Here is a 22372-nt window from a genome sequence, read left to right on the forward strand (position 1 = left end):
AGCTGACTTTCTGCCCTTTGGGCAGGGGGCTGGACTCGATGATCTCCCGAGGTCCCTTCCAGCCCTGATGTCTATGAAATCTATGAAATGACAAGAAATGCAAACCCTACCAACATCTCTCCAGTACCCCCACAATTACTACACCCCACAACAGAACCATCACCACTCCTGGATCTTACAGCTGCACCTCTAGAAACATAATATATCTCATCCAGTGCACCAAATGCCCTGATAGAAAACACATAGAGACACCAAGCAGTAACTGCACACCAGAAATAATGCAGACTGGAAATCTATTACAGACAAGAAAACCTAACTGCCTGTGGGGACACATTTCTCAGAAGAAAGCCACTCTGTCTCCAAACTCTCAGGCCTGACCCTCAAAGGGAATTTACAGACCACTTTTCATGGACAATCCTGTGAACTTCATTTCGTCAACCTCCTAAATACAAAAACTCATGGACTCTATATAGACAGACGAGGTTCTTCAGGTGAGTCAGATATCCTTTATTAGACCAATTTAAATACTTGGAAAAACATTTTTTTTTTAAAGCAAGCTTTCAGGTTTAAAAACCCTTCGTCAGGCTGAGGTTTCAGCAGTTGGTGTGTGCTCTTCCTGGATGAAATGAAAAGGAAAGAAGCCAGAGGCTGGGCTGGTATGCATACAAGACAAGTAGTCAGTGAAGAGGTAAACTGAGGAGTCAGTGGGTGAGAGACAGGCTGGGTGGGGGAGGAAGGGGGATGAATAGTGGAGAGGTACCTGTAGAGTCAGATGTGGGGCAGGTTATAATGTGTCATAAATCCAATGTCTGTATTTAGTTCATGATTTTTAGTATGCAGGAGGTTGATGAAGTGGAGTTCATAGGCTCATCGGTGAGAAGTGTTTTGTAAGTTTCCTTTGAGAACTAGAACTGAGATTGGAGAGAGTGGTTTTCTTGTGACAAATGTGCTCCCACAGGTAATTCGGTACTCTTGTCTTTGATGGGTTTTCAGTGTGCATTCATTTCTGGTGTGCAGTTGTTGTTTGGTCTCTCCTATGTATTTTCTATCAGGGCATTTGGTGCATTGGATAAGATGTATTGCATTGGGTCGCAGGCCATCTTTTGCCTGCCCCTGGTTTAAAGGATACCTTGAGAGCCTGGCTCAGAAGCTGCTCCTTATGCACTGGAAAATTTAAAAGGGCTTGGTGGCAGCCCAATGTTAGCCTATCCACAAAGATGTTCCAAAGAATATCCCATATCACCACTTTGAACTCTCACTAGACATAGTATTATTAAATTTGGAACTACTTTGTGGCTGGTTTGCCCTTTTTATCACATAATAAGTTGATTGAACATGCAACATGTTACAATTTACAATGCAGTTAACACAATTGTACAATAAATGTAACAAATGCCAGGGGTCTAAGTGAACATTATACTTCCTGTGGAGTGAATGAGAGTGGGGTCCTGTAGAAAAATCTGTATGCGACTATGTAATTAAAAACCATCTTAATATATATACAGAAGGGGTCAAAGTAAGGTTGTATAGGAAAAAATATTATGGCATTGCCTAAAATTTCAGTGCTTGATTTTTGCAACCCTAATAAAGTTCTTTTAATGGAGCTTTTGTAAATAACTCTAATATATGACCTATTTTCTTTAACTGCTTTGATTAAACTTTCATGAGCCTATTTAGAAAATGATAAAAAATGCAAGTGAATTATGCACAATGTTTTTGTATGATAGATGCAGTATTACAGAATATTTTAAAAAGAGTGTTAACACTTTAGTCATTGTATATGTGCACACAGGTTTAAATGTTTCATATTTTGAAGAGCACAGAGAAGTAGGTGGCACAGTACCTCAGCAAGTTGAAATAAAACAGGTGGCAAAAAAATCAGGTCCCAAAATTTTCAAGAGTGATTAGTGATTTTGGATACCTTACAGAACATGAATTTCTGTGGGTAGGTTTTTAGTATTTTCCAAAGATCTGAAGCCTTTAAGGTATTTAAAATTGAGCACTCAAAAAGCTGAAGCACCCAGAATCACTAACCACCTAGCAGCATAGTTAAAATAACCATGTGAAAATACTATTGTGTTTTAAACTCTCATTTCAAAACACTTGTGCAACAGGGAAAATATAGGTGTCTCAAATTATTTTAATCAATGATAACAAACTTTAAATACATAGTTAACAGCCCAAAGCCAAAGCAGAACAAATAAATTATAAGGTAGTTCATTTGCAACAAATTAACAAGCTTTCCTAATTTCAGAATAGGGCTATTATTTCTCAAAGTCTCTACCTTATTCAACTGAAGGTAGAGGAAACTGCCAATACCCCTTATGAGTAAAATGAATGATAAAATTGTCAAGTAGCTGAGTCTATCCAACTTGTGCATGTTCAATAGTTACCCTGAAAACAGTCCCATTTGTTTCATTATTTTTCAATAGGCAGTGGTTCTCAATATTTTTAGATGAAGGCACCCCTTGGAAAATGTCAGCTCTTAACTTTCATTCATTATTTGATTTCAGAAAAATAATGGAGTAAGTTTTCTGTTGCAGACAACTCAGATGAGACCACAACACTGTGAATTCCTATTTGAAATCCCTGGGTTTATCTTGTGAATTGTGTTTTCACAGCTAACAGGGTTATCATTGCATGGTACCTCATGCACACTTGAAAATATCTTGGGGCATGTTTGGGTGGCTTGGCATCCTGGTTGAGAATCACTGGTTATAGTTGAAGTAAATGGGGCTATAAGACAGTTTTGCTGTCCTGTATGATTTGTCTGATTTGAAATAAAAACCCTACATACTTTTTCTCTCTCATACCCTGTCTTTTGTTAGAACAAGCCTCTTGCAATTCAAAGCAAAAGATGGAAACCTGAGCATTTATAAGAAATCCTTTATAGCCAAAGAAGTAGAACCAGCAATTCTCTTTCCAGTTGAATGATGAGTTATGCTTACGGTATATGAAGAGACTCCACTTTGTAATTTACATTAGCAAGGGAAGCATGCCCATTTTGTATGTTTTTTAGAAAATGGAAACCACAAGCAGGCACATGAATAAATAGAATCAATAAACAATGAAAATAATACAAGAATCACTAATTCTGAGATGTGCTTTAGCAATATGGGCCACAAGTACATACTGTCTTTGATAGGGAATTGTTTCTAACTTCAAATAGAATTTCTTTGCGTCTTTATATAAATCAATTGCCTGCGGTTTTCAAGATAACCAGTTTAATTACTAAACCAGATTAAGAAAATCTAGTGATTGAAACGCACCAGCCATACATTATATGGCAACATCAATGCCAGTTATTAATCAAACTAGCTGCTTTAGATTAAACTGCAGACAAACTATCTTACCAATCCCTTCATTGTGCTTCAGTGAATATGAACATCATTCATATTCATATAACAAGCCTTCTAAGTAAGAATGCTGACACTGAGGAGTTATATAGTCAAGTTGAAGGATGCATTAATGCCATGGCAATATATGAATTACTGAAAACAAGGGGTTTCAATGCTAAAATAGATTCTAAGTTTTGATCACAATTATAGAGGTTTTAGGAAATTTTATATATTTTATTAAAATCCATAGAAATTTTGTTCGTTCTTTCTTTCTTCCTTTAATAGAAAGGAGGGCCATTTTATAAAGACAGACTCAGAATTATCAATTTTCAAAGTCCTTTCATATCAACAGCAGAAGATTGTGCTCAACTCTTTAGGAGCCTAGCTGATTGAATTATTGTTCAGAAGAGATGAACTACTAGTGTCTTACTCTAAAAGATTCTGTGAGGAATTGACATTGACTCAATTACAGGTTGATAGTCACAACATTTATCTGAAATGCTATACTTATCTCAACAATTCAGGTTCAATCTGAGCATAAATCTGAGAAAATTAATTTTGCATCAAAACAATTGCTTATGTTCTCATTACAGTACAAAATGTAAGTGAGGTGGAGCAGGAGACAGAGCATGTTAGGGGAGTCATGTGCATCAAGAGGAAAATTTATCCTACAGTGCTAAACAAGCATCAGCAAAGGAAACTATTATACTACAAAGGCAAGGGTCCTACAATCTTGTCACTGAAAAGGGAAGCTATACTTTGAAATGAGGCAGTCTGAGAAAAAAAAAGCAAAGAAAATTCACCTACATTGTAAGGAGATTGGAACGCTGAGCATAGTTTTATCCTTTGTTTGTATTGAGCTTACAAAAGTGGGATTCAGGACATAGAGCTCCTAGGCCCATGGTTCTCAATCACCCTTCCAAGGCACTCCTTGGAAGATGCCAGTTCTTAGCTTTCACTCAGTTTTTGACTACAGAAAAAAATTGAGTAATTCTTCTGTTGCCAAGAACTCAGAAATAACACAACAGGTCACAATGTTCTTTGATACCCTGGGGGTCCTATTTGAAACATCTGGGTTTATCTTGTGAATCATGTACACACCAAAGAGCTAATAGTGTGTGGTACCCAGTGGCATCCTTAAAAGAATCCCAGAGAATCTTGGTCCTAAGCAGTATGTTAACAGAGATACTAATAAATGACTTAATGAGAAATATGAAGTGCTCTTAGAAATAGCAGCCTGGAAACCTTCTTTCCAAAGCACCAGTGACTGACATTGTCCAGTTTTAATTTTTGCAGTATTGTTTCATGTTTCTTTAGTTTTCATCGTCCTCTTTTTTTACTCCTCCTCACCTCTCAAAACTAGAATGGATCTCCCTCTGCCCGAGGATCTCAGCCAGCCAGCATATTAAAGATACTAGTTCTGTGAAATAATTTCTTGGTGAGAACAACATCCATTCATAGATTCAAGAGTCTTCTATTGTTTTGAGGTTCTGCAAGCTAGCAAGGAGCTCCTCAAGGTGAAGAAAATGACCCTAGGTGTGGTGTGGTGTGGCTCTACGCTAATATGGTCAAACATCAGGTCTAAAATGGTCTGTAACTGCATTCAGTAAATGCAGAAGGTTAAGGGGGAGTCCCTTTAGAAGACTTAAGTTACTCAACCCAATCCTCTGGGATTTAATCTGCAATGAAATTCTGGGCATCATAGGAAAAAAAACATAAAGCCTACCCACATAACATTGTGCACTGGACCTCCAAACTTTTGCCAGTGCATCATTTGACTAAAGGGGTATATTTTCCTAGTCTGAAATAAACTGCTTAGTATATATACTTATGGGTATTGACAGTCTTGCTAAACAGAAGGAAAAGGAACACTGTAGCCTCCTATGGACATTCAGTTTCTCCTAGGAGAGTTGCTGCTCTCCCAGAAGAAACCAGTTGGCCAGGCTTTTTCTCTCAGAGTAAAAATGGCCTCTCCAGGAAGAAAATAACCTGGGATCAACCAAGGTTAAATCACTTCCAGGAGAGCAAATGTTTGTACATGGTGACAACACAGACTAACCATGGGCGGTCTGGGTTAGCTAATCAGGGTTGCCCTATGTACTTCAGTGTTGCCAGGCAGACTAAGGAAGCCTGAAGAACATACTGAGATGTGTACGCAGAACCCCCCCTCCACCCCCTGCTGCACAGCTGCAACACTGCAAGCTTTCCACTCTTCAGGGCCTCAGCATTCAAATATCTACATGTGGTCCTGGGTAAGTTTTTCTACAGCTAGAACAAAACTGGGAGGATTCTCATAGAGAATTTCAGTGTGTGTACCTAGACTGTATAACCAAGCAATGACTTTTGAGCTGCATAAACTTTTGAGAATTATGTTAAACATCATGAGTCAATTCCTAAACAAAATGCAGGTTGTTGGGCATCCCTTTCCCAAAGAAATTAAGTATACTAAGTTTAAATGATTAGCAAAAATTCCCTCCTTCTCCTAATGCAAATAAAATGTTTTATTTTCTGAGAAAGTGAGAGAGAGAAGGTGAAAAAAGTCCAAAAGTAGTTCATGAAAAATAGAACATTGGGCAGGTAATAAAATACAAAATCAAGTATTCAGTCATAAAATACCTACAGAAGAAACAGTGGCATAAAAGAGGAGTTGATATAATGTTATAAATTACAAGGTTTAAATTGATCATTGAACACTAGAGAAAGCTATTTTCTTCCACATTTGGTCAACTTAACATGTAATTTAAACTATAGCAGTAGTCACAGTAACAAAAGCTACAATAAGATGTTCTGACATTGGGAAAGAAGCTAGCAGAGCTGTTTAATATCTTTACAATTGTTCAAAATGCGAATGTGCATTGTTCTTAATGGTTATGAGAGTGATATTCACTTTAATAGGAGGAGAAGCTATAATCTGAGGTATGTTAGTGATATTGTCATTATTTAGTCTTAATCTGTTGGAGAGCTAGTAACACAAATAAATATATCTAATGTTTGTTTCATTCTCTGTTTAGGATGATATCATTGCATGTGAGGAGCAGCATATTTTAGCAATAAGTGAAAGCATTCTTTTGGTGGTGTTTGTCTTTACACCTGTGCACATACATGTGTGTATTTATTAGATAGCTGGGCAGCTGTTACATCTTGAAGTCAACTAAGAATAATACTCTGATATAAGTGGAGAATCATGCCAACTGCAACAGAATAGTACTCTATAACACAAGCGTAAATTAATATGAATACAAAATACAAAAAAAGTTACTGAAAAGGAAAGCATTCATTAGAGTAACTAACGAGCTTGAAAGAGAAAATCACACTTAAATCTGAGAATTTCATACTTACTAACAATATGTAACTGGTACAGAGATTAAAGAAATAATTTACCACTTTTGATCCAGGGTTGTTGGGCGTTTTGGGTTTTTTTGGTGGGACAGAGGGATGGGGGCTGGGGTCTTTTAACTTTGAATTTCATGGCACTTATTCAACTTCAGTAATGGTTAGATTTCATTTCCTATTTTAAACTTTAATATAATTACCTCAGGGTGCATCTACATAAGACACCGACTGTACAGTGGCCTGATACTACTGCATAGTAGTATCATGTGGCAAAAATCATGATGCGATGCTACTGCACAGTAGTATTAGGGTAATGCACTGTAGCATCACAGAAAAGGTGTTCATCAGCACTACTGCACAGTCATATAGTACTTGTTTATACAAGTACTTAATAAATGCATGGTAAAAACTGCTCAGTAGCATCTCACGTAGATGCAGCCTCATTCTCCTAATGAGATGTGGCTTTATTCTGTGCTCTCACAAGAGATCTCATCTACACTGTTCCTCAGGCTCTGTGAAATGGTGGCTACTGGGAACAGCAAATCTGAAATGGAAGAGACTACAAACAGGCATTTGCACAGAGAAGAGGGGTGCTGCCTGTCTGATTGGCCCAGAAGAAACATCTAAACAGCAGAGGAGCAAAAAACGCATTATTTCAAAGAAAAAGAGAAAGAAAGAAAATGAAAAGGGGGACATACTTTTACTGGAGCATATCATAAGTTCATTTGAAGAAGGAAAGGTTGATCATGAGCAGCCAGTGTGGATTTATTAAGGACAAATCATGCCAAACAAACTTGATTTGCTTCTTTAACAAAAGAATTAGATGGGTGGATGAAGGGTATACAGTAAATATATTATCTGGACTTCAGCATGGCTTTTGACAGTTCTGCATGACCTTCTTATAAACAAATTGGAAAAAAGTGGGTTGGACAAAACTAGTACAAGGTGGATAAGACTACTATAAGGTGGATAGATGACTGGCTCAACAGCGGCAAGCAAATTATAAAAGCATCCATGTCAAAATGGCATGAGGTTTTGAGTGGGGTCTCATGAGGGTCTGCCCTAGGCCTGGTGCTGTTCAATGTATTTATTAATAATTTGGATGCTAGAATAGAGAGCTTGAGGAAATTTGCAGATGACACTAAACTGAGAAGGATTGTGAACACAGCAGAGGACAGGCGAACAATTCAGAGGGATCTTGACAGACTGGAATGTTGGAAAGGAGCAAGTAGGCTGAAGTTCAGTGCTAATAGATACAAGATGCTACACCATAGGAAGAATAATCAAAAACACAAATACAAAATGGGTGACATCTGGCTAGATGGCATCACTAACAAAGAAGGATCTAAGAGTCTTAGCACTCTCGAGAATGCTGATGATGAGCTCCAACTCCATGTGCTAAACCTGGAAAAGAGATGGTGAAGATGCTCCAGAAGATGACGCCCTATGGCATTCTCAAAGTCTGGCTTTCATCGTGGACAAAGGGATATTGGCAGCACCCCCAAACTATCTTAATCACCTCATTTCTGGTGCATAGAAGTGAGGCCAGCTGGTGGGACTCCTACACTCAGCCCCAAGAGTGCCAAGGAAGCCATATAGACCTACCCTGAAAATGTGCAGCTTCATTTAGCTTTCACTCTTAATACTGACATTTCTTCCTGCTATGGATTTCTTGAATGAACCAGGCAGGACTTTCAGGATAGTGGAAAGATTTTTTGTATTGGAAAGAAGCGCAAAAGAAAAGCTTAGATTCAGGTTCTTACTTACAGTTACAAGGATTACCAGAGTTTGACTGAAAATCTTTTGTCTTGGGTGCTACTATAGAAGGTTCAGTGGATTACTAAAGTAATAAAGAGCTTTTCACACACAAATCACTAGTCTGAAACCTCCCCAGGCTAATGTTAACATCTGACTCTTGTGCTGTAATTTACACACCATAAGTTAATGCTCCTAGTCTGACTCCTAATATTATAAAAAGTTACACCAAAAGTTGATGTTGCCTGTGTTCAGAATGCTAACGGAGAGATCAAGAGTGAGATCTTTAACTAGTGTAACCTGTCATAGCTTCATTGCAGCCAGTGGGTGCCTGTTGATTTACACTAGCTGAGGATTTTGGCCCCAGGACTTGAACTGGTTTTCAGAGACTGAACTGTCCTCTCCAGCTATGATCCGCCTTGCATTCTGAGATCACTATTCCTTTGATCCTACATAGACTGTAGTCTGGTCTGATGTTAATGCTAGGAAAGGTATGCACTCTCCAGCTACCAGAAATAAAGTACTGGCTTTTATACGCAGAGGACTAAATTTTGTACAAGTGCAGTAGAAAATCAGTGGCAACATCAACATTTGCATAAAGGATTAGACTTGCCCACTATATTTAACTGCATACATAGTTATGAACTATGAAAAATGGATATTTAGTGCTTTGGAGCAACAACCCTACTTGCATGTTTGTAATTTGCAATTAAAACAAGTCTTAGCAGTACAAAACTGTGCATATATTTGTAAACAGTTTAAAAAACACAGCCAAGTAGTTAGTAGGGTTATAAAGGTTATTTTAACATTTTAGAAGGCCTACTTAAAAATCTGTCTAAAAGCAATGAGAAATGGCTGCAGGGCTACTAAAGAAAGCGAAGACTAACAGGAAGACATTCAGAAAGATTTAGAGTCTCAATAAGGTAATGAAGATTAGATGAACATTTTATAAGAATGTGGGGTAGTGGTTCTAGAAATACAAATTTGAGAAACAAGCTCTGTTTGATCTCTTATTCCCTCTCTTGCCAATTTCATTTTTAAAATAACCTTTTTATTAAAAGAGCACATTGTGACACATATATCCCATGAGGGAGCTATAAACCCCTTGCAGGAGGAATAATACCAAGTACACAGGCAGATGTAAAACACAGAGCAATACATCATATAGCTGTAATATGTAATACATCATATAGATTAACCCTCAAATTTAACCAATGTAAGCATACTTATGTTATCTTTAAAGAATGGTGGAACTGTAAACTACATGTGGATAGTGTCAGCTAATCCCAAACAGACTGCCAAATGTCATCGTAAGAGTCCATGGCTTTGCATAATTTGTAAAGCCCTCTTCTGCAGTTGCTTAGAAAGAGAATTTCTTCTTAGTTTCTTCATGAATTGGATACATTTTTAGATTAAATCATTTTCCTGGATAAAGTCATAACAGATTTTAAGACATACATTACCTGAGTATTCTCTGTCCTAAAATCTGTCATCTTAATTTACTCAGCATCTCTACTCCCAGCCCTTTTTACCTTGCAGTTTACCACTTGCATCTTACCAAAGGAGTAGATTGATGAGATTTGCCTATCCCCCTGCATATCCACTAAGTGGTGCATAGATGGGTAATGGCTTGTTAATTGCTAATCTAAGAATCACTAAAAATAAATGTAAAATATTGCTGCATATTCAAATGCCTGTTTAGAATGCATGTGCATTTCTGTTCTTTTACTGCAAGTGTAAGTTTTTCTGCAAAATTTACATAGAGCCTAATAAAGTTGGAGGAAATCAGCTAGACATGGAAATTAAACTTTCCTTCCCCTTCCCCCCTCCAAAAAAAATAACGCAAAGAAGGGAATCTAGTTCTCAAGCTGTTTACGTGCAAAATTTGGAAGACTTTTTTTTTTCAGTTATCGTTAAATTACTGATACATGCTGGGAATATATACCTTTCACACTCACCGGTATTTCAACTCTAGCTGAAAGCAGAGGTTAATTTGCTTGTTTTCTTATCATTTTCCAGCCCTCCTCCCTTCCTTCCACCTTGAGACCAAGCATGCAGAGTTTCAGTCCAGAGGATAATTTCAATAAAGCAAGCCCCGTATAAATTTAGCTATAACTCTACCGGCTAAAAAAGCTACAGTTTATAAAAACAAAAAAACCTTTTCTGTTTATTTCTAAACACATAGACACACAGAAATTTTTGGGTGCTGATTTTCACTAGGATCGTATGTTGAAAATCAGTCCTTCCTCAGATTTATCAGGCTTTTGGTGAAATGTTTGTGCCAGATACTAACCAGAAAAACTGTTAACAGACTTGATAAAATTCTATATTTTCTATTATGAGAACTGAATTTTTCTACTTCCTTTTCAAACTGTTTTCCAAGCCAGATTTTTTAATGCTGTAAAAATTAATTTTCAAATACGTGCACATTTTTGTGCAGCAGGTTGCATATATAGGCCTCAAATTTAGTTATATCTTTTATACAGGGAACTTACCAGCAGGTTTGAGCAGTATGTGTGATACCTTCCTAAACTGAAGGTTAACAATTGGACTTACTGCTTCATAAATATGTATAGATAAATACAGGCAGGAGGGTAATAGAGCAGGGTGACTGGAGCCCCAACCTTGGGGATTGACCCGTGTGATTGGGAGGGGCAAAAATAGCATCAGCTGTGTTGACAGCTTGGCTGCCACCCTGCCACTGGCAACACAGACACTGGCAGAGCCTGTGTACCAGTGCTCACCAGGGTGCTCAAGCACCCAGTTAAACCTCTGAATAGAGGACCGTCTAGTTTGCATATGTACTTTTGAAAATCCACCAAAAATTTAGCTGAATATATTAAGATGTATCGTGGTGAGAGCAATTCTTTTCTGTTTTGTTTTAAGGTGCAATAAAGACAAAACTTGACTTTGGTTCATCTACTACTAAGACATAACTTCCTGCAATAGGTGACTTCCTATTTTAGAGTTTGCAAATTAAAGGGCATTTATTATTGCTTATTCTATGTGTTTTGAGGCTGAAAATCCCCAAGTCCTCAGGATCTTTTATAAATATGTACTGGAGAATCTTCTCAGGCTATGATGTGCTTATTTGTTTGTAGTCTTGCTAATCTACAAGTGGTATTCTGATAAGGTTAATGCCCAGTTAATTACTCAGAGACTTGACATACAGTTTAATTGCCACTTGGCCAACACATGTTTGTTGCTTGCCCTGCGTAGAATTTGAAGGGACCGAACCATGCAAACCACAGACTGATGGAAGGCAAACAAAATAAATACAGTATTTTATGTTCTTTTAATTCAGGGCCAAGTGGATTTGGATGAAGTGTTTATTTAGTTTGTTGGCTGCTTCAGATGCTGTGGCATATTGATTCCTTTTATTACTAGCAGACATTTCACCTGACCTCTCGCAGATCCAGTATTTTAAAAGCCATAAATTTTAACTTTACTTACGAGCAAGGGCTGAAATGCTGTGAAAGCCTTTTTATTAGCAGAGCTTTGCCTTGCTCCATGTTCATGTGTCACCCATGGCAACAATATTTAGAGCTTCTTAAATTAGAGTGGCTGTTGGGCAGTTGTAGGGAGGGGGAAGGGGAGCCGCAATAAAGTGAACTCATAAACATCTCAAGTGTGCAGTATTCACTGATCAGAGAGAAGGCAGGTGTACAAGAGAAATCACCTTATAAGAGAGGATTTTTCCTAGTTTATTTTGGTTTCCTGCTACTTTGAACATTTCCACAGTAGAAAAAAAGAAGAGAGGTTTCTTTTATTCCCTGAATTTTAATTTCAGGTTAAATTAGTAAAACTGAAATGTCTTTTTCTTCACTTTCCCTAAGCTTGTCTTTTCTTTAACGATAATGATCTGTTATAACGATAACGATAATGCTGTTATAATACCCTTGATTAACCCCCAGAAGGGTGCTAGGAGCAGTATGTAATCCACAGGGCACATATACAAGAGATGTTTAGACCAGAGCTGACTAATTCACTCCTCAGGAAACATCTCAGTGTCTACACATCCACCCCATTAGGGTGCAGGAAGCTAAGACATGCTGCAGTAGGGTAGTACTCGTAAATGCAAGTACTACCCTGCTGCAGAGTTTTTTCGTGTGCAGCAGCATACATGTAGACACTGAGCCAGCTGGCTGAGGCATGAGGGCGCTTCTGTGTTGGGGGGTTGCCTGCCCACTAACCCTGCCCTGAAGCACCCTGGTGCCGCAGCCAGCCCCTCCACAGCACATTAAACCCAGCTGGAGCAGCCCTGGGCTGGCAGGCTGACAGCCCCACACTCCCTGCCAGCTGGGGCTGTTCTAACCTGCTTCAGTGTGCTGCAGTCCAGGTGCATGTATGAACACCTTGCCTGAGAGCTTCCCAGCAGCAAAAAACCCTGGGGCAATAAGTGCCGGATTTTATTGTTGCATATTAATGAAATACGTAGATGCACCCACCACCCCATGTGTGTGTACTTGTAAGAAGTAAAACCAAAACTTGGTATGCAGAATTGGCTTGGCACTTTTGAAGTTAATTAATTGTAAGGTAAAATGACTGACTTGAAGATGGGTTTTGAACTCAATTCAAGAAACTGCATCAATTTAGATTAAAAAATGGACAGCAAGAAATCCATAGTATTTTTTAATTTGCTGCTTTTAATTTAAAGTAGATACTTAGATCAAGTATGCTTGGGCAAAAAAAATCCGATAACAGGATTTTCTCATAGGCTAGGGACAGACATTACACATAAACTGGTCTAAGTGATCAGAAACTGGTTTAAACCTATAACAGAACATAAGCTCAGTGCATCTAAACCAGTTTGAAAATGGCCAAAGCCAGTTTGAGATAAACCTGGTTGAATGTAGTATCAGACTTAACTGTTTGAGCTCAAATTGGTTTATGCAATGTCTGTCCCAGACCTCCTCCTGGTTTAAGTTAACCCAGAGTCCCCCAGCATCCTGGCATGCTCTCTGCGGTGGAGCGGAGCTGGCCCTGCCCCTCTGCTCCCTAGTTGGAGTAGGGACAGGCAGGGGTGGGGGCATAGCCAGACACTGGCCCTGGGAAGAGGTTTATTTCCACCCCACTCTTCTGTCCCACTAGGGTGTAACTGCATGTCTCCACTGGCTGCTGTAGCGGCGGGGATGTGGCCAGCCCCAGGAGTAGTTCAGAGTGAATTAGCCAGGGAGGAGATTTAATTCCTGCCTCCCTGTCCCACCTGCAGAGACCCAGGCCAGGGTCCACCTGGCACTCCTTCCTTGCTGTTGCAGTGGTAGGGCTGGGACATGGCCAAATGCCAGGCAGCATGGCCCCTGAGGCAGAGGGGGGCAGAGCAGGGGTTATTCTCCCCTCTACCCCCACTGTGAGCAGGGGACCACAGCAGGGTCTGCCTGCCTTGACTGCTGCTGCCACTCACTCCATGAGTGGAACAAGCAGCAGGATAAGCCCCCTCCTGCCTCTCCCCTCACCCAAGGACCTCTGCCAGTCAACCTCTGGCCGTACTGCCAACCCTGCAGCTGGAGCGGTGAGGGGGCAGGTTCCTGATGGGACAGCAAACCCTGTCCTGGCATCCAAGAAGCACAAGCTCTTCCCAGTGGGGGGAGCATAAGTGGGGCTCAGTGCTGCAGTGGACTGCAGCAAGCAGTGGCACCGGGGCTTGGAGGGGTCATCACCTCCCAAACCCCCACCCCTCCCCAGTACCACCACTGCCACTCTTGTGTGGAAGCTTTCCCCAGCCCACCTGCAGCCACGGCATGCCCCCCCCCCCAAGGAAGAGGCTTGTGCTCCTTGGACACCAGGACAGGGGCTGCTTCCCCATCAGGGCCTTGCCCCCTTGCCACTCCAGTGGCAGGGTTGGGGGCATAGCCGGAGGCCCGCCAGAAAAGCCCGTTGGGCAAGGGGGCAGAGAGGTGGGTTATCTGACAGAGGGGGCAGGAAGGAGCTTATCCTGCCTCTTGCCCCACGCACAGAGCAAGCAGTGGTGGTGGTCGGGGTGGGCAGACCCCATTGTGGTCCCCCAGGGAGATTGAGGGTAGAGGAGAGAATAACAGCCCTCCCTGCCCCCTCTGCCTCAGGGGCCATGCCGCCCAGGGTTTGGCCACTTGCCAGTTCTGCCACAGCAGCAGTGAGGGCGGAGTGCCCTGTGGGCCCCAGCCTGGGTCCATGTGGGTAGGACAGGGAGGGGGGAATTAAACCCCCTCCCTGGCCAGTTCACTTGAACCTACTGCCAGGGCTGACCATTCCCCCCACAGCATAGCTTTCCAGCAGCTGAAGGCTGCTGTAGCACCCCCCCTCCCCCCGGCTCCTGGCCTGAGAGACTGTAAGGCATGTGCCTGTATTTCCTCAGTCCAGAGGGGAATGTCTGTTCAGCTGCAAACTGATTAAATCTATGCAGGTTAGACTAACTGCGAAGATTGAATCAATTCAAACTCCAGCTTTCTGAATGTCTGTCCCTAGCCCTAAAATTAAAGCCATTGACATTTGAGCTTTATATCCCAAGGAAGACCCAGCTGCATGCTGGAAAAAAAAAGATAGGAATATATGGTAGAGCTGCTTAAACTGTGATATTTCTGTCCTAACTGAAGAAATTGTACTGCCATTCTAGTATAGAGTAATTTCTTCCTAGAACAAATGTGCATGTGTGCACAGTTGCGCCAAGGTTGCTACTCCCATGCTTTTGCTTCAAAGCTCCCTGTCAGGAGACGGTTCCATTTGTCCAGCCACACACACACCAAGGTGGAGCAAACTATTTAAATATATGCCCAAGTATCAGTGAACCCAAAGAGATTTTAGCATGGATTTAATTCAAGTGTATATAACTTCCTTTCTCCCGTGCAGTAGAAATGACCTACTTTCTCTCATGAATCAAATTTAACGTTGTAGAGAGAGTCCTATGTTCTTACATATTTAGATGATTGGCGTTTCATGGGTATTAGCAAGTACTGATTTTGGAAGCTTGGTTTCAGAAACAAAATCTTGTTTTAGAATGTGAATGTCTTTGTAATCTAGATTGATTCATCTGAGCTAGAGTCACATTTCCAGTTTTTTTTTACATGTGGATGAGACCTGTGACCTTATCTAAGGTAGGGTGGTGGGTGGACTGAAGTAATCACAAGGCACTGGAATTTTTACTACTCTTTGATTTGAGACTGATCAATTTGCAAAATGTCTGAACTCGGTAAAGAATCACATTTTCTAAAAACTAGAACTTTTCCAGTCCCTTTTGCTATTCCCTTATCTATTCTCTACTAGCTGATTATAACAGCTACAGCTAGAATCCCTTTCCTATACATAAGTAACTATGAAGAGAAGGCTTCTGTTTTGAATGTCAGAGTTTAATTTATACTCAGAATCACACAACAGACAGACACCTCAGTTTGCAACAAATGGATAAAAAACACTTGCCTACTTGGGGTAGAGACTCAAATTCCTGTGAGAACTTTCTGTTGGAATGTAGTGCCATTGGCTGCTTCTGCATGCCACAGGGGTTTACTTTGGTTTAATTCTCCCTAAATTGAAGTGGTAGATTTTAAAAATGCTGCTTCAGTTTAAGAAGAATTAAACCAAAGTAAACACCCATGGCGTGTACACAAGAGTCGAGCCCGATCCTTACCTGCCTCTCCAGTGGGCTGAGGCAGGGGGAAGGGAGAGCTGCTGGCAGGCCAACCAGTCTCTGAGCTGCAGGGGGGCTGGTGCTTCCCTCCGTGGTAGCGGCAGCAGCGGCGCACCCCAGGCAGTACCCAGCCCAAGCAGTCCCAGGCTGCAGGACTAGAGGGAAGCACCAGCACCCCCCACAGCCATGGAGGGAAGCACCAGGCCCTCGGGCAGGATGGGGAAGCACTTTTCTCCTTTCCCAAATCACTCTGAAAATTAGGAGTATTTGGATTTTAAGTCCCTAAAACAAGAACTGTTTGGATTCCAGGTTTTGGTTCTACACGTTGAATTGAGAACAGCAATTCCACTATGGCCTTTAATAAAGGACTTGTCTTTATTTAACTCTGTAAACAGTTTCCATTTAACTAAAAATGTCTATTTTGATATCTACTGACACAGAATTTTAGGCTGAAATTCAGTATGATGAGCCTTGTGCAATCAGGTAAAAGAAGTTAATTATTCTAAGAGGGAACATCAACTTTGGTGAAGATATCGGCTTAACTGTATTTCATCTAAATTTGGACCATAAAGTTAATAGCTGCAGACATCATTTTATCCATGTGCTTTTATTTGAAACTAAACTTCAAACTAAACTTCAAACTAAACTTCAAACTAAAATTCTTAGTCTTAATTCTGTTACTGTGTGAAACTCATTTTGTAGAAATACATAGCAAAACTCATGTTAGTAATAGACATTTCTTCTTTTCGAAATATTAATGCATTGTCTCTAAATTTCAGTCTCTTTTGCTTCAGTTTCTTTAGACAATATAAAATGGCTACCCCAGGATACATTTCTAAGATGACATAGTCCTGTGTTTCTGTTTCCTAATGACAGTATTTTTCCAGGCATTTCCTCTTCAGTTGCCTTAAGAACAGTATCCTTTCCTGGCCTTTCAAATTGGGAGCCACCATTATTCATAGCTGAAATTGCAAATCATACCAGTATAAGCTAAATTGAAATCATTATATATAGTAAAATAGATTGAAATATCAGTAAATCTGAAGTCTATAACTAGCTCTTTTAATCAGAGAACTTGTTAAATTTCCCTATGCTTTGATTTTGTTTCTTAGATTTTTCTGTCATGTGTCAGGTTATTCAGTGCTTGCTATTTCTGCTTCTAATTTAGAATGCTTGTTTTGCGGTATGAAACGGACTAAAAGATACATGTTATATCTAATTTGTGAGTGCAGAAGATTTAGCGCTTTCCCTCTGCTTTCATCAAGCCTTTCATAATCTCCTCCATGCTTATTAAATGCCTACTAAATGACGTAGTGGTAAAAGGGCCAAGCACCATTTAAGGTCACTCTACAGAAATACTCTTAAAAAGCACAGACTAAACAGGGTAATGATTTTGAAACCTCTCCTTCCCAAATCATTCACTACATTGGCACTACTGGAGGCTGAAGAAATATGTGAGTATAAAAACGAGATGGCGAAACACAAAGAAGGAGTGGTGTGCAGCTGTTTGCATTGTGAAGCCTACCAGAAATAAATGAAATCCTATTAAAAATTTGTTCACAAAAAAGTTGAACATGAATCAGTTGAATCATTACATGATACAACATTTATGCTCTGGGCTGTGTCTGGGCTGTTTTCTGTGATGCCTTGCACACCAAGGTGGGAAATGATGACTCTCTTTTGACCTTAGGCGATACACCTACAATTTTTTTCCTTATTTCTTAGCTTATTTAGGGAGAGATTTTCAGAGGTTTGAGGGAAAGTAAGGTTACTAGTTCATACTGGCTGCCAGTCTCTCCTTTTTTTCTTTTAGAAAACTCCCCCTGAGGACCACGTATAGACATTACACTTTTACCAATATAAGTCTATACCCATAACAGAAGTTTAATACACATAGACTGGTCTAAAAATGGAGGAACCTGGTCTAGGATTTGCACATACCCTTCCCCCTTCCCCTGCCTTCCCACCAAAGGGCAAATGTGTTTTCTATTTGCTACCAATCTAAACTATGCTTCTTCCAGAAAACCATGCAACTGAGATTGATTTTTCCTCAGGCTTTTTGTATGTTTGTACCTAGCTTAATTGACCAAGTCTTTTGATTCTTACTGAACTGTTTTATTGCAGTTTGAATACTTCTGTATCATTTGTGGGGGCTGAAGGCACTATTTTATGCTCCTTCAAATAAAACTTTGAGATCCTGTCCAATTTTAATTCTGCTTTCCTGTTCCTAACCAACAGCAATGGTGCCTCTGGAACTCTGTTTCCTTTCCTTTTGCCAGGCAAGTGAAAAGCAGATATATATTGATTTCTACCAGGGGTGTCAAAGGTATGGCCTTTGGGCTGAATCTCACTTGCAGAGCCCTGTCATCCAAACCACAGTGCTGCCTGTGGTTCTTGGACTGGACCCACAGGCCACATGCAGATGCACCCTGGATTGGCCTATGTGCCACATGCAGCAAGCAGACCCCCTCTGGCCCTGCATGCTACATATGGTGCACAACACCAGTCCAGGGCACACATGCCATGTGGGGCCTTGTCTAGGTTATATGCTGTATAAAATATGTGGGGATGGGATGGGGGTGCACAAACCAGGCCCATGCCATTCATTCTGCCTGCAGGCTCTGATAAGTTTGATACCCCGATTTGACACCCCGATAAGGAAATAAGTGGACATAATCAGTAAACCAAACAAATGATCAGTTTAGTATCAAGACATACCCAAGTATCAAAAGTCATGCACAATTCATCCTGTTCTAGTTCCCTAGTCCTTTTCAGGAAAAGAGCAATGTAAGCAAAAGAATCAAAGCTGTATATCCAGTAAGCCTTACTCCCCCCAGCTCACAACAGCTTACCAAAACTCCTTAAGTAGCCCTTCAGCCCAAATAATTGCCCACGCCTGGTCTAATGCAATATGGAATTTATAGTATTGCATTTACTCAAACACAGGACAAGGTCTTCTCCTCCCAATCAGCATGAGGGGAAAAGCCCCTCATTTTATATTTGCATACAAGGAAACCTCAATAAATACATTGTCTATTTTTAAACTGCTGCTAAAAGCAGCATGTGCTCAGTAATGGAAACCAACTGTGACATTGATTAAATGCAGCAAGCACTGAGCATGACTATAAACACATGGCCCATATTGGGCAAACTTTTTTTTTCCCCTTTAGGAAAGTCCCAAGTCATATCAGCCAAATCAATTCCAAATCCGTGTGAGTCATTCAAGAAACATATGTGGCAAACTACTGCTTGCAAGCATTCTCCACCCTGACCTGGGGCTTCAGATACTTCCAAATCCTTTGGGCCTGCATGTAGGATGTCCGACAAGCCTAGAGGCCTGGGGTTCGGATGCCCCCAAGTTTCACTTGTCCTCAGCCGTATGGCCGCCAGAGCAAGCTAGGGAAGTCTCCCATTTCCATAAAGCCAGCATATAGCTGAGCTTTTCCCACTGGAAGTGAAAGTGGGAGGCTAACTATGAATTACCTCGATCAGGGTACTACCCCTTGCCATGTTCATGGTTTGCCCCAGCCAGTAGGAAACCCACCTTGGTTGTCCTGGTATTTTCCCTACCAGGTAAGTATTGGGCAAACATGCAAGGATAGGTTAGTGCAACCCATCTAAATAAGATACATGGTACTACCCATTGAGCAGAGAGTCCCCCTCAGCTCCTACTCTTTTAAAAACCTTAGTAAGCCACTACATTGCATACGTTTCAACTTCCTCTTCACTCCCACAGTCAAGCTGTGCCTTTCCTATTTCCAATTATTCCTGTTTCTTCACTAGCTTTAAATGTCTGGCAAACATCAAACAGTTCACCCAGAATCCCTCTGTCGGCCCCTCTTTAAGCCTCTTGCATATGATTAGTGTGGTCCTGCCCTCCATGAGATTAATCCAGACCAGGTTGTCCTGTGCCTCATGCATATTAGTTTTTGGAGGATATCAGAATTCATGACAGGAATACCCAGTTCCAGTTATGAGTAGGGGCTAAATAGCACATGATTCCTTTGTGGGTGGATATCTGGCATACATGCATAGACTGAATAGTGCTGAACTGTGGAGTCGTCATCGCTTGAAAGGCTGTTGACTCTGCTGGTGCCTAGCCCAGTGAACTATATATCATGGGCCTTTTGGCTTTGCACTAATGTCATGCATTGTGGGCATGTCTATACGTGCATTTATGCTGGCTTAAATTTACTGTGCAGTAAGTGGGAATAGGCTGGCATCTACACGTGCAGGCATTAAAGTTCATTAATGCTGTGTGTAGTCTGACTTGGGACTAAAATCGGTTAGTTCCAAGTCAGTCCACACACACTGTCACTGCTCAGTTAAGTGTCTACACATGCATTACTGTGCAATAACTAATCGGGCATAAATTTGATACCTGCATGAAGCAGGTATCAAATTTACACTCAAGTTGGCATAAGTCACCATATATACTGCACAGTTTGGGTGTGCATGTGTAGAGGCATGCCCGTACTGCACGGTAATTCCAGTTACTATGCAGTAAATGTGCATGTGCAGACACACCCAGTTTATACTATATATAAGTTCTTGCCGAAGTCCTAATTAAAAGTGTGTTGATGGAGTACCTGTGCTTAAACTTATAGCAGTTTCAAAAAAGGTAAAATGCATCAATTCTGAGTGAACTAAATCTATGGGTATTATGTGCGTATTAGTACAGCTGTGTTTATCTCAAGGCCTTTTTTTTCAAATTTGTTCCTCATTTCCATGTGCTCTGGGAGACCAGGGTCTGACAGTGAGAAAGAGGGGTAGGGGTTGCTGAAGGAAGGATTTTGGGGTCAGAGGGCAAAGGGGCTAACTGACCCCCCCAGATATATTTTCTCTGCTGTAGCAGTGGGAAGGGAACACATTCAAGACAAACTTCCAATAATTAGATTCTGTACCTTGAAAATTATGTCACGTTTATAAATTTTCTATATATAGAATCTAATTATTGGGGGGGTTGTCTTATAATTAGGGTCATCTCTTATTTGAGTAAATACAGTAATTATTCCATTCCAGCAAAACTTATTTCCGTTCATTTTTTTGTTAAAAAATGGTCACACCATTTTATCTTCTAGAATATAAATAGCAAAATAATCCAACTAATTCAGTTCTCTGCCTTACCCATGTTCTGATTATTTCAGTTGTTGAGAAGAATTCCTTCATAAAACACATACAAGTGGCAAGGATTTGTGTGGGTTATACCTTTTATTGCACCAGCTGCATAGTTGGGATAGACTTAGATGATCTTCTAAATGCAGCACATTCTTCTTCAGGTCATCTTCGTTCATTTTGTTTAATAACTTTATGCAACATAAAGTTAATGATAAATATTATATAGCCTTCAGGATTTATGGGTGTTTTAGGGTTTGGGGTTTTTTCCTCCTATTAGTACTGTCTGTGCTGGCTGATTGTTCTTTCTGTTCTTTCACCCACCTTCTCTGAGTGACTTGTTTTCACAATGTCTCCATCACTTACGTGTTTACCAGCGTTGTGTAGGGCTGACAGCCTGCCTCGATCTGGTTCATTCTCTTTTGATTCCATAAGAGACATAGGCAGACAGGTAAGTATAGAAAAGAATATTTCAGAATGTGAAGAAAAATGTCTGGCACTTGCAAAGGAAGAAACTGGAAGCAAACTTATCATCTATGTGTTAAGGAAATAATTTCCAGTAGTTGTATTGGTGTCAGTGAATGAAATGGTCAGACAAAGGAGGTACATTTGACACAATCTCGTAATTAAGAATAGTTGCACAGAGATGCCTTCCTGGTACCAGTGAAGTGATTTTGGTCAGTCACAGGCAGCTGGAGGTGTAGCAGCAGTTATTATTCAGAAGTAATATTTGCTTCTTAGAAAAAAGATCACCAAGATAAAAGAGGGATGACCATCAGCAGTTTGGATATTAGTCTAGGAAGTAATTATTCAAGCAATCATGGAAAGGAGAAATAAAAACCTGCATATCATAACTAAATTTAGAATGTAGACTTTGAATTATTGCAGATAAAGCTGGTTGGACTGTTCATTTAAATTAGTCCTATTTCTTTTCATGAACTAGTCCTGATTTCTACTAATATATACCATGTTCATAAACATTCATGGAATTGTTTTGAACAAACAATTTGGAGCCTCTGGGCTTTACACAAATGATTCACTTACACCTTCATTATTTGCTTACTGTTCATTTATAATGTTTAATTGACCACATATGCCATAGGGCATTGATTGTGGTCCTGGTTTTGATTCCAAGGCAATATATTAAAAAAAAAGAATCCTCTTGTTTGAACACAAATACATTGGTTTGTATGTGAATACAGGCTTCATAAAAATGACCAGAAACCAACAT

General features: G+C 40.3%; 1 protein-coding gene and 1 long non-coding RNA gene across 7 annotated transcripts in view; both read left to right on the plus strand.

Moving 5' to 3' along the window:
* The window catches only part of PARD3B (par-3 family cell polarity regulator beta), a 761176-nt gene that overhangs the window by 506473 nt on the left and 232331 nt on the right, over positions 1-22372 (plus strand). The window lies entirely within an intron of this gene.
* Positions 888-22372, plus strand: part of LOC109322687 — a 25177-nt gene continuing 3692 nt past the window's right edge. The window contains exons 1-2 of the long non-coding RNA XR_002104461.1: positions 888-1016; positions 14295-14302. This is a non-coding gene — a long non-coding RNA (uncharacterized LOC109322687). The remainder of the gene's footprint in view (positions 1017-14294; positions 14303-22372) is intronic.

Source organism: Crocodylus porosus, unplaced genomic scaffold (assembly GCF_001723895.1).
Source record: "Crocodylus porosus isolate Cpor-Errol unplaced genomic scaffold, CroPor_comp1, whole genome shotgun sequence".
NCBI lineage: Eukaryota > Metazoa > Chordata > Crocodylia > Crocodylidae > Crocodylus > Crocodylus porosus.